At 35.2% G+C, this 5,517-nt stretch overlaps 1 long non-coding RNA gene across 1 annotated transcript; it reads right to left on the minus strand.

Moving 5' to 3' along the window:
- Positions 1-1,463: 1,463 nt before the first annotated feature.
- On the minus strand, positions 1,464-3,295 carry LOC108868384. Its single transcript, XR_001954534.2, has 3 exons — positions 2,943-3,295; positions 2,050-2,128; positions 1,464-1,959 (listed from the first exon to the last, which is right to left on the minus strand). It is a non-coding gene; the product is annotated as an uncharacterized LOC108868384 (long non-coding RNA).
- Between the last annotated feature and the right edge of the window lie 2,222 nt (positions 3,296-5,517).

Below are 5,517 nucleotides of genomic sequence, written 5' to 3' on the forward strand. Positions count from 1 at the left end.
ATATATATTATAATTATAGAAAGTTTGGAGTGCAAATTAAGATTTTTGGAGTACTAATAACAATTTCCTTATTTAATTACAATTAGATAACTGGCGTTTTGTAACTTTGTTGTTTATTTTTAAAACGAATTTTAAACGACACTACTACATTAAATAGTAATCGCAACTAACAATAGTTTGTTGTGTAAAGACAACTCGCATTGCTTAAATATTGGCACGATGAATTCTTCCTCACAAAGACATTGTTGTGCAAAGGTCGTGAAAATTGTGTTTACACGACAAAGGCAAATTATAAATTGTGCAGGTTCTTCACCTAAAATATAAGAGAATAAGGTGTGTTGCGCATAACTAAAAGGTATTCGTCGCGTTGGGTTTGTGGCGACGACATGTAGTCGTTAAGTAAGCCTATACGCAACAAAAATATTCACCGTGTAAACTTTTATGCAAAGCAATTTGTCCCAAACTCTTTGATTTTCGAGTAATATTAATATTATTTAATTAAAAAATTTCGTCGTTTACATTTTTTGCAACCAACAGTTTCCTTGCTTTTAATCTTACGCGATAAAGGTCATGGCATCGCAAAGGTTTCTTTTTATTTTTTTTATTTCCTTTACTTTTCTGTTTTTATTAAACTTCATATTTTAATTATTTTTTTTATAATTAATATTAATTAAATTATAACAATAATTAATAAAGAAAAAATTTATTTATTTATAATATATATGAAAATGTACCTATAAGACGAAAAAATTGTATAATATCCGAATATTTAAAAAAAAAAAAAAAACTACAAAATAAAGTCGTTGAGGCCTGCTGGGTATCTTGTGGGTGGAGGAGCTAGGAGCTCGAAGGTGGTTGAGGAAAAGCTGGCAAGAATTGGAAGCCGGATAACTACGGGTCGTGTAAGATCTAGCTCATCTTATTGTTCTGCGCTGCAAGCATGGCATCTTGGCCCGATGGCTGAGTGTCAAGACATCGTGCATTCCTCATCCCCAGAATAGCTTTACTAGGCCTATGACCGAGCGTATGATCCTAGGTCTCAATCAAGATCAGAAACCCTGCATCCCCGATCAGAGTAATGTCCTCAATCAATGTCTCCAAGGGAAGTTGCGGTGTCACCTCCTCGATAACAGCCTTAAGGCTGGTTTGGTATTGCTGTGCTTTGAAAAAAAGCTGCTTCTGTTGTGCTGTGAAAAAAAATGGCTGTGAAAAAAAGCCAGCAGAGTGTTTAGTAAACTTTTTTGTGAAAGTGCTTTTGGAAAAAAAAGCAGTATGATAGTGTTTGGTAAACTTTTATGTAAAACAGCTGTGACTGTGTAAAATGACCAAAAAGGGTATAATACTAGATGTGCCATTAATTTAATTTTCTTAACCAATAAAGGTGAATTACTAAATATACTTTATTTGTAAAACAAACATATTTATAAACTTTATCTTAAATATTAATTAGTATGACAAACTACTTCAATTGAAATATTTTAGACTGAATAGTTAGAATTCATTAGTACAATATTGTTAATGTACTTAAAAGTAATCTAATTAGATGCATTCATCAAACTTGCCGCTATTCTATTTCTTAATAACGAGCTCAACTCGCAAATACAAATCATCCAAAATTACAGGGGAATAAAGAGAAACTGAAACAAGTGTGGCTTCCATCTGCACTGCTTTGGCTGTAGAGGCACAAGGACGATCCCTCTCTCTCCCTATCTACAGATAAATATATCTTATAACCGATGTTCAATGCTTGGTAAACTTCCTGAGGACTTCAAAGTAATCGGGGAATGTTTTTCTGGTACAACCGGGATCCTTGATAGTAACTGGAACGTCTCCACAGGCAGCAAGAGAGAAATCCATGGCCATTCGGTGGTCATCATACGTGTCTATTGCTGTCACGTTTAATTTTTTTGGCGGTGTGATTATGCAGTAATCTGGTCCCTCTTCAATAGTTGCTCCCAGCTGAAATTTAGGTCCGAAAAATGTTAGAGAAGTAATAAGCATATGAAGGTGTGGGACTATCAAGTGTGAGGGCAGCCAACTAAAACGAACCTTTCTTAGTTCAGTGCAAAGGAGCTGCCATAAGCAAAGCAGTCAAGTACTGACTACTAATTGATCCAGAGAGCTTCACCTGAAAACAAGAGATAAAGTATGGATTGAATTGATTAAGTGCATCAAAACTGCAGGCATTACATAACAACCATAAATATACAAGACAATGCAAACCACAACTTCCCCCCTGGAAGGCCTCCCTTTCCAATCACACGGACATGAGGGCAGTTTGTTCCAAGAAAACAATCAGCATCCACACCAAGCTGCTTAAGACCATCAACTAATTTCCTTCTTTAGCTCATTGATCACAAATACATCGACTTAACAAATCCAAATTCTTTCAAAATTTCATCTTTTCTTTCATCACTCTAATGCACATCACAGCAACTATCCTTTTGCATTTAAAACCTTGAAAACCGAAATACCCAGCATTCTAAATCACCAAATTTGACTAAAAATTGAAACAATATCCTAAAAGAAATTGAATCCAGACATCACCAACCCATAAAAGTAAGAGATTTTCAATAATCAACAGAGTCAACAACAAAAGAAACATTAAATTAACAAATAAATGAATAATTAATCAGTTATGTAAGAAATCGGAAGTGTAAAACACACCTTGAGGGGTGGGTGGGGGGAGGAGAATCGACGAATGGGAGGAGAAGAAGAAGAAGGAAGAGGAGAACAGGGAAACGAAGAAGAGAACACAGGCGAGAAAAGGGCAAAATCGAAAAAATGGAAAAACCAAAATAAGGGTATGAAATTTTACGAGAAACAAAATCTGGGATAAGAAGAATTGCAACGCAGCAAAAGAAAAGAGCAGCCAAACCCTAACCTAAAAATTTAATTAATTAATTATAGCAAAAATTGAAAGCAAGTCGAGTAGTTGGTACCTGGAAGGCGACGGCGGTGTGGCGTTGAGAGTGACGGAGAGAAACGAAAAGGAGGAGGAGGAAGAGGTGCAGCGGCGGGAGTTTTTTGCAACAGAGAAGGAGAGAGTGCAAAGTGTAGGATCGGGAGAAGGAGAAAGGAGAAAGGCGGGGGCAGTTTTGGTAAATTGAAAAAATTCATTAATTGGGTACTGTAGCTCCGCGTTTTGGAAAAATAAGCGGCTTCTGGAAGCTGCAAAATGCAGCTTCCACTTTTTGGCTTTTTTTCATGTGAAACTTTGAAATAAAGCTGTTTTGGGATGTTTACCAAACACCAAAATCCTTATCAGCTTTTTTTCATGGCAACTTTTTAAAAAATCACCTCAACCCCAAACTAGGGCTTACTTTTCTCCACGATAGTAGTATGTAATAATAAGAAGAAAAAAAAACATATTACTATTTAATTAATTTTTAATTAAAATTTATATACAAATATAAGAATATTAACAATTATATATGCTTACATGGAGCTGTTCAGTGATCTGATCACCAGGTTGAACATAGACGTCCTTGAACATGTCGATCTCCAAGAACATAGAACTGTCCTTGAACATGCTCGTCACGCAAGATTTTCTCGTGAAAATATTCGTTGCGCAATATGTTGGCACCAAATCTTTAGCTTACCGCATTTTTACCCAAACATGCACGACGAATTATCCAATTCGTCGTGCTAAGCCTTCTTAGCGACGAAAGCCTTTGTTGCCTAATGATTTCAACTTTTTTTATGACCATGACGTTGTCCTTATATTGTCCCGCAAAGGTGCCTTGAGCGATGCAATTTACATCGTCGCATAAAGTTTGGTCGTGCAAATAGTTTTTTCTACTAGTGAGATGACCCAAATGGTAAATAGTTTCGAATAAGAAGTGGATAGAGAACATTCCCTTTCCCCTTCCCCTCCGTTCTAAACATCATTGTGGTATTTTCCTTTTGTGTTCAGGTAGTAAAAGTTTACTTTTTCTATTAAAATAAAAAGGAAAAATAAAGTATAATAGTGATTTTATGAAGGGATAATACTATTCATATACCTATTTTTACATCTTACATACCCTTGTCCCAGTCTGAACATCATTGTGGTATTTTTCTTTTGTTTCTGGGTAGTAAAAGTTCACTTTTTCCATTAAAATAAAAAGGAAAAATAAAGTATAATAGTGATTTTATGAAAGGATAGTGCTATTCGCATACCCATTTTTACTTCTTACAGATCCTTGTTAACTTTTAACAATTGATCTTATTTAATTCATTTGATCCGATGACTATAAATTGAGAGGGGTGTGTGAGAAGTAAAAATGAGTGAGTGAATAGCGCCCTTTATAAAAAAGTATATTGTATTATAAACAATGCTGCTATATATGACACCTTAAATAGTAAAACTATATTATTTATTTTTCTTCTTAAAGTTCAGTACACAAGCCAAGCTCTAGCTACATTACATGCATTAACTTAATATTCACCATTTAATGGTCAAATATAGTCATATGATATTCTCTCTTGGTGCATATAGAACCGCTATGTGAATGTATTAAGTAAATTTATGTACAGTTGTCAAATATTAAATATATTAAATTTTACGATAAATTACATTTTACCCCCAATTTCTTACATCTTTAAAACATTTCAATTTCATACAAAAAAAAATCTGTTAAAAAAACCCAAAAGTCCCCTTTGTCTTCCCCACCCCACCCCACCACCCCCCCCACCCCAAACCGGAGCCCATCTCCCATCACCCACCCCCTTCTTCCATCCCCCATCACCCATCCCATTCTCCCATCCCCCATCACCCGAGCCTCCCCTGCAACGTTCAATCTCCATCTTGCTCCAAATCCGTCAATCTCCATCCCAGAAGCTAAAAACTAAAAAAGTTCCAAATTTTCCCACACTTAACAGAACACAAAGAAATCCAAACATTTCCTACCCATTTTCTCTCAATTTCCCTCTAACCAAACACACCCTATTATCTTTCAAAAGAATATGCAAAGCCTACCCATTCAATTTCAAATCCTCAAAAACCTAGCAAAACTTAAAAAAATAAAAAAACTAAAATATCCAAATTCGTCGACTCCGACCCGGGCCACTTGTTCCAGGCGAGTCGGGTGGGGTGGGGGAGTTGTGGGGGAGGTGGGGGTGGGGGTGGGGAGAGAGTGGAGGAGATAGATGTGGGTTAGGGGGTGGGTTTCTGGGTTTCAATAGTTTTTTTTTTTTTTTAAAGGATAAATTATTATAATATTTTAAATGTGGGTTATTATAATTATTATAATATTTTAAATGCTGGGTTTCAATAGTTTTAAATGCTGGGTTTCAAAAAAGATATAATAATTTATCCTTTAAAATATTATAATAATTATCTTTTTTTTAAAGGATAAATTATTATCTTTTTTGCACGTGACACACATTTGGTAGCCACATCAGCATAAATGTGGCAGTCACGTCACCTCTTAAAGGACCATTGGATGGAAAATGTAACTAATGTATTATATTGAAACAAAATATTACGTGAGGTTTGGAGTGATTTTTTTTAAAGATATTGTATGAGGTTGTAAT

Source organism: the organism of the source record quoted next, unplaced genomic scaffold (genome assembly GCF_019419815.1).
Source record: "Pyrus x bretschneideri cultivar Hongxiangsu unplaced genomic scaffold, Pyrus_bretschneideri_v1 Contig2, whole genome shotgun sequence".
In the NCBI taxonomy this organism is placed as follows: domain Eukaryota; kingdom Viridiplantae; phylum Streptophyta; class Magnoliopsida; order Rosales; family Rosaceae; genus Pyrus; species Pyrus x bretschneideri.